Here is a 13,857-nt window from a genome sequence, read left to right on the forward strand (position 1 = left end):
GAGGACCCTGCCTGGCGGGAGCCCCACCCGCACCTGGGCTCTCTCTGTCACAAGATACTCACCGTCCCCTGAGGGTCAGGGGCCAGGGGCCTCAGCGGGCCCTCACCTCTGCATCTCACACTGTGTGAAGTAACTGGCCCTCACCCACTGCGCGAGTAAATTCAACAACTGTCCCAACACCACTGGCCCCAGTGGATGCACCCCCACTCCCACTGACCCGAACAGAGGCCTTGAGCTCCCAGAGGTGTGGTCACAGCTATAAAACCACCCTCTTTGTAACCTTAGGACTAACAAGACAACGCTGCTAACATCAGACTTAAACACACACTTTTATCCTCACATATGAGTCTGAGCCACACGGAGCCAGGTAACAGGGACCGCGCTGCCTCTAAACCACTGCCCTCCCTTTTCCTCACCATCCAGAAGGACTGCCGAGCCCCACTTCTCATTCCAGCCAACAGGAAGAGGACTAAGGGGCAAAGGATTCACTCCTTCCTTTTGAGACACTTCCTCAGAGCCGAACACCACACTCCTGATTACCTGCGACTGGCCAAAATGGAGTCACGTGGCCATCTCTAAGGACCAGGAGGCTGGAAAATTCTGGATGGCCTCATGGGCACATTATAAAACAAAAACACATACACAAAAACAGAAGTGTTCATGCTACAGAGAAGGCTGAAAGCAGACACTGGAAGGCAGCTGTATGGGTCTCACACTGATCTCCATCCAGACCAGGATCACCCCCTTCTCTCCGCCAAGACCCCTCTTACTATTTCCCCCAACCTCCCAAAGAATGGAGATAGAACTACTACAAAGGGAGCACCCCGGCAGACGGCACTGTCATTCCTGGTTGTGTCCCACGAGGAGGCACTATTCTCTGTTCTTAGGCTTATCTCCGGGATGCAGGAGCTTCCTGGCTGCTCAGGATGGAGTCAGAACCTAAACCCAGGCCCAGGAATTTTTATTAACTAAACAATGCCGGCAAATCAGGGCAGGAGAGGTGGTGGCGTTCAATGCCACCCACAGCCCTTGACCTCCCCCTGGAATCAAGCTGCTTGAGACAGACCTTTCCCTGAAGGTATCCCCACTGTAGCAAGTACTCAAGGAGCCAGCACTGCTCTGACGACACCAAGACTGGCCCTTCACAGAGAGCTGCGCTTGGCTGGGCCGGGCTAAGCGCACAGGGCTTGGAGGCCCAGACTCCAGCTGCGGACTTTGCCACAAACCAGGGGACTCATGGCAACTCATGCAGGACACACACAGCAGCAGCCACCAGCTCACGTGTGTGGGGGGGTGGGGTGGGAGGGTGAAGATTTGTTTCAATCAAATTAAAACAAAGGAGAACCATTCAAGGAGAAAAAATTGTGAGCTTTAGTTACAGCGGTCACCTTGAGAAGAAATCGAAAGCCAAGCCCCTCCAGGAGGGACACAGGTAGAAGCCAGGATGTGGGTCCCTGCAAGGCAGCACCAAAAGGGTGCTGGAACTCTCTGGGCTCACTGTCCCTCCTGACGCACTCTCCTGCCCCCAGCCCGGCAGGCTTTCCTCACCAGGCCCTGCACAGTGGCGGCCGGGGGGTCTGCTTCCCGCCAGGCCAGGCGTGAGGACACCTCCCTGTGCCCCAACGCCCCCACACACATCTGCACATAACGCGGCTCTGTAAATGCTTACTGGATTAGACCAGAAGTGCCAGTTCAGTGGCGAGATAAAGGACTCTACCCCGTACAATAAAAACAGTCTGTGCAGAGAAGAGAGGCTAATATTCTGACAAAATGAAAGCTGCCTTTCCCATCCGTCTGGGCTCCTCCAGCTGGGGGGTCAGGACTTTTGGTATCCAGTGAGTGAAAATTTGGGGAGATGGTGATAAATCGGCTTCCCCCACCCTACGCCACCCTGTGCCCTCAGGGGCCAGGGTCCACATGGATTTTTTGGTTTGTTTTCTAACTTTTATTTATTTTAAGTGTGTTTTTCCAGGACCCATGAGCTCCAAGTCAAGTAGTTATTTCAATCTAGTTGTGGAGGGTACAGCTCTCACTGGCCCATGTGGGGATCAAACCGGCATCCCTGGTGTTACAAGCACAGTGTTCAAACCAACTGAGCTAATCGGCTGCCCCCACATGTTTCTTAAACAAGACAGCCTTTCCACTGGGCCACTGTTCTCCAGATCCATTCCCGTCCTCTCCTCCCTGGCCTGGAGCTTTCAGGTTTCTGAGTAAAAGACAGAGAAGGGACTTGCAGAGTCCTGTCCATGAGAAGCCTTTGCAGGCCACGTCCAGACCACTGCTCACAGGATCATCCTCCCCAGAAGCCACAGAAACACAGAGGCCAGCTGCCGACACCAAGAGCTTGGCCAGAGGTGGGCCTCAGGACCACCGGACACAGGACAGCACGGAAAAAGCACTGATTTGAGTGTCACGGTTCATATCTGGCCCTGCCACTTCCAGCTGTGCAACTGTCAGCAAGATGCTTTGCCTCTCTGAGCTTCAGGTTCCTCATCTACAAAGTGTGGGACAAAAGGGTCAGGTAGCACACAGCAAGTGCTCGATAAATGCATATGTCACAGCGGAGACCCCGTGCCAGGGAAGCCGCCGCCTAGAGGAGAAAACAGTGAGGCATCAGTGCAGTCGAGGACACAGGCCGCCGTGCTCTTGGAGGAGCCGTCCCGGCTAGAAGAGCGGGGCACACACACATCGCACAACAAAGGTGTCGGCTTGCGTTTACCAATTACCTGCAGGCACAACGGCACGAATGTCATGCAGATTGCTACAGTCCGCCAAAAAGACGCTGAGGATGAAATGAAGTCACCAACTGAAATACAAGTTCCAATATTATTTTCTGTACCTGAAAGTATTGTGCTGTTCACCCCCGGGGGTATGCACACCCCATTCTGGAACCTCTGGACTTATCCATACAACAGCCATGGACTTATTTAAAATACCTCACTTAAATGTAAGTATTAATAGTTTGCTGGGAAGGCATCAAAGGTGAGCGGGATCTGGCTGCTGCCTGGCCCAGAGGGGCACCAGGCAGGCATCTGGACACGGTATAGTCATGGTAAGTCGGACGGGAGGCCGCTGGAAGGACTCAGGGTTGCGAGCGTAACAGAAAGAGAAGGCTTCTTCTAACATGTATCAAAATCATGAAAAGCTCTGTGACGGAAGCCAGGCCTGACAGGAAATGTGGGGTTTCCAGAGGAAACAATGGAGATATGGGAGGGCATTCCAGGCAGAGGGAACAGCATGAGCAAAGGCTCCAAACTGTAGAAACAGCACGTGCCTGGAGTGGCAGTGCACAGTAAATGCAGCTGCCTGGTCAGTCCACCCAAGGTGTGTTTTTGAGCCAGAACGTGCCTTCATGGAAATGCCCGTGTCTTTGGCCAAGATGAACCAGAAAGGGGAGGAAATGAAGAGGAGGAAGAGAATGCACACTCCCTGCTTGCTCACCGCGTGGCAGGCAGAGAGAGGGCTCAGCACACCCTCCCTAACTCTTCCTCACGCGACACTGCCCTCCAGGGATTCGCTGAGGCCTCCTGGCAGGAAGGGAATGAGACTGTGGGACACCAACCCTCCTGAAGGACAAGTGTTCCCCCAGGCGGGAGTGACACTGCCCACACTGCCCACAGTGTGGGAGAGGAGGTGGCAAGGAGAAGCTCTCTGTTCTTAGTCACTGAGGTTGCCAAAAATGCATTAGTGGCCATGTTTCCTCCCGACTCTCTTCTCCCTGGATGTTTCGACTGCTTCGTCATGTGGCAGGAGTTAAAAATACAGCTCAAAGTGAGGGAGGCCCAGAGTGGGCACATGTTCCCTGGGTGAGTGGGGGGTTCTGGCCAGCTCCTCACCCCCGCCCCCAGCTGGGTCGCAGGCCTGGAAGCGTTCCCAGCTCTGTGGTGCTGGTCTCCTAATGACCTGGGGGATGACAGCGCCCTTCAGACACACCGCCACCCACTGAAAGTTACCAACACAGACACGAGAGGTCACCACAAAGAGGCAGGACAGGCTGCCACATTCCAGAGAGAGAGAGAGAGAGAGGGGCACAGACTGAGCCCCACCTGTGGGTAAGCCATGCATGACTTAGGTGGGGGACATGGCCTAAGTGAGCCTGATGCGGTGGATTACTGCAAAGCCTGGCACCTCCTCCCACTGAGAGTGGAGTCTAACTCTCTCCCCTTGAGCCTGGCCTTGGGGTCTGTTTGACCAGTACGAGGTGGCAGAAGTGACCTTTGAAACTCTCAAGGTTGAGTCACAAGAAACCTCACATCTTCTACTGGGCCTTTTGGATCACTCACTTTGGGGGCCCCAGGTCACTACGTAAGAAGCCAGCACCCCGAGATCCCCATGCTGGAGAGGCTGCATGTAGACACTGCCGTCGGCAGTCCCAGCTGAGCCCAGCCTTCCAGACATAGCCGTAAGTTCCCAGACACACACATGAAGTCACCTCGGACCATCCAGACCAGCCTATCCACTATTTGAATACCACTGAGAAACTGCCATCAGCAACACAGGGAACAAAAGACCCAACCAGTGAAGCCAGGCCAGACCCTGACCTGCAGAATCTTGAGATATAACAAAAGGGTAGTTGTTTTAAGCTTCTAAATTCTGTTACACAGATAGAGAATTTGAGTGATTGATACATTGAGTCGTTCATTCAACACATATGAGGCTGACATTAAGTTCACCAACTTGCAGCAACGACGTTGCTGATCCTTATGGATTTGTACCAAATGGATGACAGTTCACCAAGTTTACTCTTTGGAAGTGCTGGAAAGGCTGCGTGAAAAAGTTAGACGACCTGAGCTTTTCACCAACAATTCATGGCTCTTGCATCACGACAATGCACCAGCTCACACGGCACTGACTGTGAGGGAGTTTTTAGCCAGTAGACAAATAACTGTACAGGAACACCCTCCCTACTCACCTGATCTGGCCCCAATGACATTTTTCTTTACCTGAAGATAAAGGAAATATTGAAAGGAAGACATTTTGATGATATTCAGGACTTCAAGGGTAATATGATGACAGCTCTGATGGCCATTCCAGAAAAAGAGTTCCAAAATTGCTTTGAAGGGTGGACTAGGCGCTGACATCAGTGCATAGCTTCCCAAGGGGAGTACTTTGAAGGTGACCATACTGATATTCAGCACTGAGGTACGTAGCACCTTTTCTAGGATGAGTTCCTGAACTTAATTGCCTGATCTCATATTCATTAAAACCTATACTGAGGTAGGACCCCATACAGGAACAGCAAAAACAAAGAATTCATTCTCCTTGTCCCCAAGGGAGCTTCTGGGCTGGTTCCTTGGTACCTACGCAGCTTGTCTGGGTCCATATCCATGCACCTGCTTCCTGTTTGGCAGCTCTCTTCCCTGGGGCTGATCACTTCTGGGCTCCCCTGTCAACATGCTCCTGTCCAATTCCTGCTCCTGCCTTCATTTGCTCTGGGTAAGGAAACAACATGTGGGATTATATGCCTCTTGGACAGGTTTTTATTATACTCTAAAAAGTCCCCTGTATACTAAAACTACAAGGGAACAAAAATGTTGCACTAGAAAATATGTATTTAACACAAAAGAAGGTAGTAAGGGAGGGATAGAGGAAGAAAAAAGACATATTGAAAATAAATAACAAAATTGCAGATATAAATCCTACCTTAATTATATTAAATATAAGTAGATTAAACACTCTAATCAAAATGCAGAGATTGGCAGAATGAATTAAAAAATACACTATCCAACTATATGCTGTCTACAAGAACTTCACTTTAGATTCAAAGACACACATAGGTAGACGTTGAAAGGATTAAAATTAAAAAAAGTGTATCATGCCAATAGTAACCAAAAGAGAGTTAGAGGCTATACTAACATCAGACAAAATAAACTTTAAGACAAAAATTGTTACTAGAGACAATGAAGGACATTTTATTAGGATAAATGAGTTAATCCACCAAGATACAATGATTATAATACATATGCACCAAGCAACAGAACCCTAAAATATATGAAACAAAAACTAACAGAAGTAAAAGGATAGACAATTTGACGATAATAACTGAAGACATCAATAGCCCACTTTCAGGGGGCAGAACTAGACAGAAGACCGACCATGAAGCAGAGCCCTTGACCAACACTGCCGACCAGGCAGACCTAACAGATGCATACGGAACACTCCACGAAGAGCAGCACACACACATTCTTCTCAGGCGGACTTGGAACATTCTCCAGGATAGATCATATCTTAGACCTTAACATGAGTTTCAACACATTTGTAATCATACAAAGTATATTCTCTGAACACCTGGACTAAAATTTAAAGAGTCCCCAAAAATGTCTAGGCAACAGCTTTCACGGGGATGTGCGTGGCTCCTCCTTGCTCAGACCACGACCTTCCCCACCACCCTCGCCTGTCGGGGTGTCTGTTTCCCCCGCCGTACAACGTGGATAATAACGGTCCCTACCTCACAGCGTGGTGCCAAGTGTTTACAATAAACTAGTCAGTCATCACACTTATTATTACTCATTATCAAGGGAAGGTGGAAACGATAATCCCTTACATTTCCTCTCTGGGTGAGGAGACATTCACTCACACAATGGGTTAAGACTTTCAAAATGCCTGCGCTCCCACTATTTAACTTGGTCCGCAGTGCAGCCCTGCAGAGTCATCTGTTAAGTGGGGAACAGCTGGTGGTGGTGAGACCCCAGTACAGTGGCCTGGCTGAGCCCTCGGCCCAGTGCCTGGCTCACAGTCGGTGCCAGACAGAGTGCAGGGCAGCCTGGCGGTAAGAACTGAATGGGGTGGTCAGTCACCCCGGATGTCCTGTTAGGCAGACGATCTTTATGCACCTCGAAGTTTGAGAACTGCTGAGCTGGGTGAAAGCCTCAAAGAAGTCTAGACAGAAATCTGAGCATGTAATGGGCTGGGGAGGAGGGAAGAATATTCCAGATGCCTCTGCTTTTTGGTGGGGAATCCTCCATTCTGCTTTAATAACATGAAGTCTCCACAACTATCGTACATGTGGGAAGGCTGTAACAAAGTTAAAGAGATTATGATGGCACATCTTACAAAAGGTTGACTTCAAAACCACCTACATCACATGTGGAGAAGGATGAGTGGGTAGGTAGATAATAGGTATCTGCCAAAACCCAGGACATCTCCATGACTTTTTTCTGCCATCAAATTCGTCCTACAACGCCAGGCCCCCTACACAAGTCCTCCATCTGCATCTGCTCTTCCTGAGCAGAAGTAGCCACCCGCCCCCGCCCATTGTACATAGGAAACTTGGCCTGGGGGAGCAAAGGGTGACACCTGGCCACATGCTGGGAGGAAACTGAGGCATGATGGGGACCCCACAGACCCGCTGCTGGAGCAGGGCTTCACTGCTCAGGTGTCCGTCATCGGGTGGCCTGGAGGGTCCCTTAGAGCAAGGCCAGGGCAGCCGGGGTGGGAAAGCATTCGGAAAACTCAAGGCTGTAACTCTTCACCAATCAAAACAGAAGGACTTAGCATTTGTGGTAACTGGTCTGGCGTGTCCTGTCAAACCACCAGCCCTGCAGAGAAGAGCAGGGGTCAAACCCCAAAGGCTCGGAATTCCTATCAGTGCTGTCACTCAGATAAGCCTGTTTCACAGTTGGGACAATCTCAGCTGCAGCCTGGCCTGTGTCTACAATGAGTGGGGGTGGCAAATGCGAAGCCCACGGAATTCCCAAGCCCTGGACCACTTCATGACCTCATCTGTAGTTTCTCATTTCGATTAGGTCAGTTCACTTTCCCCTATCCCAGTTCTTGCCGATCTCCCGGCTCGTCTGTTTGTTTTTTCTGCTGGTTTGTGGCAGTTATATAGATGGCACTTACCCTGAAAGGAAGGGCATTCCTTTTTTCTTTAAAAATCAGAAAGCAAAAACAGGATTGGCTGTCAAAACATTGTCAGAGACAAAACAGCTGACAGCCAGCCAGCTGACAAAAAATGCTGATGCCCCAAACTCGAGACTCCGGGACCCTCATAGTGTGCAAATGCCACAGCACAAGCCTGGGCCCAGAAGGTGGAGCAACAACGTATGTTGGAAACAAGAGCAGGTGTCCACCACTTCACACACCGTGCTGCTCCGTTTTTCTGAACTGGAGCTAAAGAAGCATTTCGTGATTTATTTTCCAGGTTGTAAAAATAATAATTTACTTAGCCTGTCAGATGGCTGGGAGAAAGCTTCAGAGAGATACTCTAATCTTTCTGTGAATTCTACCACGTGCTGGAAAAATAAGAAGCGCTCACCCTGTCCCCTAGAGCGGAATACATTCTGTCTGAGCAGGACAAGCCTCCAAGAGCTGTTGCAGCTCCTTTCTGCCTGAGGGACATCCTCCCCACGTTGGCGATCGGCTTTATCTTGGCTGGGAGAACAAGGACATTGTTTCATGAAAATGTGAACACAGTATCTCCCTTTGCCACCTTCTCTGCCAGCCTCACAGATCAGTGTCTCTTGGCCTGCGCACAGCCCCCACTCTTTGTTAAGAGCGGACAAGGAGATAGGGACATAAGCTCTCAGGCCTTCAGACCCTGGACCCCAGGTTTGGTACTCCCCAGCAGCTCTAAAGAATAACAGCTTTCTGGGACGCCTTGCCAGGACCCTCCCAAGGACAGCTTCTTGTGCCATCACTTCTGGCCGCCCCCTCTCCACTGGCCATCCTTGAGCTTCCCTCCAAACTGGTGCACAGTTGTCATGGGTAATGTCACCACAGACCAGGAAAGAGAGCTTATTTGGTAAGTCAACAGAGACTGAATGCCGCTGGAAACCTCCCCCAGAGTGAGTCACCAACTCACAGCTTTAGAAAAATGTCCTTTCCAAGTGATGTGACAGCACTTGAGGGCTAGAGGGGATGAGAACGAGGGAGGGAGGCTGCCCCACAGAAGAGCGCTCTCCACAACCTCTTCAGCCCATGCGTACTTCTGCCAGAACTTCACAGGACCAGCGGCTAGCAGAGACCATCTCGTTCAGCCCTTGCCCCACCGCACTGCTGCCTCATGTGACGCTGGGGGCCTGGCTCAGTGACAAGATCCCACATGGCAAGGCAAAAGCCATGCACGGTGGGATTCCTCCAGCATGAGAAGCTGAGTCAGGCAGGATCCCAGAAGGTCATCTGATCATTCCTCAAAATGAAGGGCAGGTGGTGGGTGGGTGAGAGCAGGGGACCTGCAGCCCGACCACCTGAGTCCCACTCCTGCCTCCCCCACTGGCCAGGTGAGAGAGCTTGTGCAAGTCACGTGACCTCTCTGAGCTTCAGTTTCCACATTTGTAAATTCAGAGTGGCCGCTGTTCCTGCCTCATACAAACGATGTGACCGTGAAATGAGCTGACCAGTGCAAAGACCTGGAGTAGGACCGGCACACAGGATGGTGCTGATGTTCGTCAACCCCAGCTGCACCTGCTAACGCTCAAGCTGACCTTCTAAAGGAAAACACACTGCCCCTAACCAGTCCATTCCCCCAGCTCTCATCCACTTAACAAATATCTACTGAGCACCTATCATGTTCCTGAACCCCCAGTGGGAGGGGGGCACTCTAACCCAGTAAACACAGGAAATAAACACTGGAAATAAATTCTGATGTCAGAAAACCCAAAGTAATCAAAGGCATCCTATTTCTTTCCTGTTATCATCCTGTTTTCTCCGAAGCTGAGAAACTCATGATATCTTTCAGTGGTGGTTGAAAGAGGACTTTCTGAGACAGTATTTAAAGGTCTCTGGGCGTAAAAACGTCCCCCAGGCTCAGTAAAGCAGACCAAGGACTGCTGGGTGAGGCAGTACCAGTGGCTGCGGTCCCAGTGTGGGCCCTTTCAGTTGCCTTCTCTCTCCCCCAGCAGGACACTGCGGCTTCGGGGTACTCAGGCCTCCTGTCCAATGGCGGCAGGGGGCAGGGGGCTCCTGACTCAAGCTGGAGCAGAAAGGCTGCTTAGGAAAAGGAAAGCCAGGCCTGGTTCAGCCTGACATGCGTGCTGGATGCCGACCCACAAGGGCCCCTGTCTGCAGGCAGGGGGGCCCCGGAGAGAGCACTGGCAGTGCCTGCTGGGGGGCTCTCCAGCAGGGAGAAGTGGAGCCAAGTCCCCCAACAGGGAGTGATCTGATGCTGTGGCCTGGCACCGCCTGTCGCCTTGGGAAGCTCACACAGATGTTCTTGTCTCCATCACGAGAAATCAACCCTAACCCCACCCCACTTCTCGACAGCAGTTCTTCATGACACCAAGTCCCCTGCACTGCCCCGCTCCCCCACCCCCAGGTCTCACAAGGTTGTCAGGAAGTTCACTCCCCTCCTGCCTGTGCTCAGCTGGCCCAAAGGAAATGAGAAAGTGATTCACAAGAAAAGAATCTGAAATGCATTAAGCACCTACTGTGTGCCAGTTTCCACAATGCCCATTAACTTCATTTAATCCTCAGAAAAAGTACGGGAGTCAGCTATGACCGTCCCTGTTTTATGAGCATTAAAAAAAAAACCACCAAGGCTAAGAGAGCATCACAGGCTGGCAAATGCAGAGCCAGCCATCAGACCCAACTTTGTCTGCCGGTGTCCCTTTCTCCATGCAGAGCTGTTTATGCTTTCCCTCTCATCTTTGCTCTTCCTTTCATGTCTCCAAGCACATTACTAATGGCTCTGCATACAGAAGGCACTTAATAAAAGCTGACTGCTCTCAGGGAGTGGCTTATCCTGCTCTCCTTAGGCATAAATCACCTAGTTCCACAGATGGGCAGTGGGCATCTCAAATCCACGTGTGCAAAAGCCGCCCTCAGCTCATTCCCCGCAGGCTCCAGTGACTAGACCCCGTCGGCCCCCACAAGAGTCTCCTGTGAAGGGAAATGGAGTGGATGCAGGAAGATGGGCCCGGCATGCTCGCCTTGAGGGAACCCCCAGTTCTCTTAATATGCTGGTGTCCGGGGCCAGCAGGGTCCATACCGCCCAGGTGTCTGAGCAGCACAGGCTCTCCAGCCCGCCCCAGACCTGCTGGTCAGAATCTACATTTTAGCCCGATTCCCAGGCACCTGGTCTGCACATTTGATAAGCTCCCCTACCCTACAACTTGGGCCAGGGGCTGTGTTGGCACGAGTTGTCTTAAAGAGGATGATATCATGGGCTCTGGCTGTGTCTCAACTAAGGGAAGCCAGGCTGACACAGAGCTGGGGACTTGTGAAACAAATCCTGTGGCCAAGGCCACCTCCGGGACACGACACTGTGGGGATTCCCCACAGCAGGCAGGACTCGCTGCCTCTCAGAATCTTCCCATCCCCACACTTTTGTCATTAGAGGTGACTTTGAAGGGAAAAAAAGAATCTATCCCCTGGGACAGTGCTGTGAGGCACTGCCAACAGCGTGTATCACTGTTTCCTACGAAAGCACGGCTCCTGTCCCTGCCCTGGTGTGTCACCTCCCTCAGCTACTGAGGGCTTCACCTGGCAGCCCCAGCTTTGCTTTAGACCTTGACAGAGGGATAAGTGCTCAGGCTCCTGCAAGTAGCACCAGGTGACCCACAGCACCATGGGAGAGAGCCCATGATGCAGGGGGTCTGAGACGCCGGAGCCAGAGGCAGAGTACATGGGAGTCTCTTCTCTCAGCGACACCAGCTAGGAACTATCCACACGCCTCACTCTTCTGTCCCAGGATAAACAGAAAGCATTTACTGAGGCGGGGAGGGGGAGGCTGCCAGGCACAGAGCCGGAGGCTCACCCACACCCTGACCCCACCTTCACTGCTCTACTCCAGAGCCCACCAGAGCCCAGGAGCACTGTCCAGAACCTGGGCAGGAAGCAGGCCAGCAGGGGCCCTCTGTCCCATGACCACAGTCTGGCACAGCCCCACCTTGGATGGAGAAGACATGGGATCTTGGACGACATTACCTGGACTCCTGGGAATCAGGAGCCCCTCCACAACCGCAAGATTTTGGAGTCCCGGTTAACTTCTCCCCCATCATTTCAGCCCACCCCCAGCCTCCTAGGAGACCTTTCCTGAAGTTTCCGACCACAGCCATTCTCTTCCCCACCTCCTCAACACACACGTAGCGTTTTTCTCCTCCACCCCAGCCCATACCGTGGAGTGCGGGCCAGGAGGTCCCAAAGACACAGGGACAGACTGGATAAACAGGGCACAGAGCACGCAGGAACCCCACTCCATCGTCACCCGAAGCCCCCACCCCGTGCCCCCTGCCTTTCCCTAGATGGGCGCCCGAAATTCCGCGAAGAGGGGCCGAGCACCAGTTCTCGACAGCCCCGGGAAGCAAACCGGCGGCCAGCCGGCCCACCAGTGCGAGCTTGCCGGGACGCCGGGGCCCAGGCAGCTGGGCAGTCCTGCCCCATCCCGTCCCTACTTAATCCTCGGTCCAAAACAGCCCCAGGTAATCCCAGAGTAAGGCGGGAGGGGTATTAACCCGGCGTCGCCAAGAAAGACACGGAGGTGACTGAGAAGGCTCGGCGCGTCCCGAGCTGGAGGCAGCTCAGAGTCCCTTCCGGAGGGACTGCGACCCGGGCCCGTTCGAGGATGGGATCTGTGCCTTCTGCGTCCCCTCCCCACCAGGTCCCTGGGTCTCGGGTCAGGAGCCCGGTCCCACTACCCAGAACTCCAGCTCTGCGCCCCAGAAGTCTCCCAGTGACGAGGCCGACCCCGCATCCGAGCTCCCGGGGTGGCTGGAGCCCGAATCCCGAGCCGTCTGTCCGCGGAGAGCCGGGCGGGTGCGAGCGCTGGGCAGCGCCCTGGAGCCCCTTTTCCAAGGGAGCCCAGTCGTTGCCCCAGATCGAGCCCCAGGTTGGGACCGCGACCCCTCCGGGGGTCCCCCGGTGCACCCCGCGGTCTCCTGGCGGACGCGGCGCTCGTCTGCCGGGAACCCTCCCTGGAGACTCGGAGGGAAACGCCCCCCCCAGAAGTTCGCGCGCCCCCGACACGCCCGCCGCCCCCGGCCCCCGCTTACTTGTCGCGGCAGCCGCCGAGCTCCGGGATGGCGCCGAGAGGCTGCGGGCCGGGGCCGGGGCCGGGGCCGGGGTCCGGGCGGCGGGCGCACGCGGCCAGGTGTCTCCGGTGCCGCTCCAGCAGGCCGGCGTTCTCGCGGCTCAGCCGCGCCACTTGGCGCTCCAGCGCCTCGATGCGCCGCCCCCGGCGAGCCAGCAGCTCCTGCTGCGCCGCGACGATCCGGGTCAGCTCCTGCAGGTATTCGGCCGCTTTGCCCGGGGACTCGGCGGCGCTGGCCATAGTCCCCGCCCCGCGGCCCGCGGCCGCGGCGCCTCAGGCAAGCGGGCGGCGGGGCGGCGGCGGCGGCGGGGCGGCCATGGCTGCGCGGCGGGGACGGCGGCTCCGCGCCGCGCGGGGCTCAGCCCGGGGGGCGCGGCCGCGCGGAATTGGCGCGGCCCCGCCTCGGCTCCCACCCCCGCGGGTGCCCGCCGCTCCGGGCGTTGCGGAGCTCTGCCGCCCACTGCCCCACGGACGCGCCCAGGAAGGCAGGGCGCGGAGCTGAGGTCGCCGCGGGCAGGCGAGGAGTTTGCAAAGTGTCGGCTTCGACGCGAGGAGGAGCGGGATTCCCAGCGGCGGGCGCGGGACTAGACCGGAGGGAGGGAGGCAGGGAGGGTCGGAAAAAGGGAAGGAGAGACGGCGCCGCCTAACGGCCCTGCGCCCCACGCCCGGCTCGCTGGGGGGCGACTGTCGCCTCAGCACCACCATCCTAGCCACTCGGATGTATGCATTTAATAAAAAAGAAATTCGGTGAAATGTATCTTCATAATACTGTCAGCCTGCGATTTGGGGTGTGAATAGAAAAGTAGCTGATAAATTCCTAAGGACTTTGTAACTGATAGAAGTCTACTAAAGGGGGGCTGTTTTATAGATGCACACACAAGGCAAGTTTT

The 13,857-nt window shown here is 54.1% G+C and overlaps 1 protein-coding gene across 1 annotated transcript in view; it reads right to left on the bottom strand.

Annotated features, from left to right (window-relative positions):
• IQSEC1 (IQ motif and Sec7 domain ArfGEF 1) overlaps positions 1 to 13,001 on the bottom strand; it is a 467,442-nt gene extending 454,441 nt beyond the window's left edge. Inside the window, exon 1 of the mRNA XM_033091241.1 lies at positions 12,930 to 13,001. The gene's annotated coding sequence lies outside the window, so the exon portion shown is untranslated. The remainder of the gene's footprint in view (positions 1 to 12,929) is intronic.
• Between the last annotated feature and the right edge of the window lie 856 nt (positions 13,002 to 13,857).

This window comes from Rhinolophus ferrumequinum, chromosome 2, assembly GCF_004115265.2.
Source record: "Rhinolophus ferrumequinum isolate MPI-CBG mRhiFer1 chromosome 2, mRhiFer1_v1.p, whole genome shotgun sequence".
In the NCBI taxonomy this organism is placed as follows: Eukaryota; Metazoa; Chordata; class Mammalia; order Chiroptera; family Rhinolophidae; genus Rhinolophus; species Rhinolophus ferrumequinum.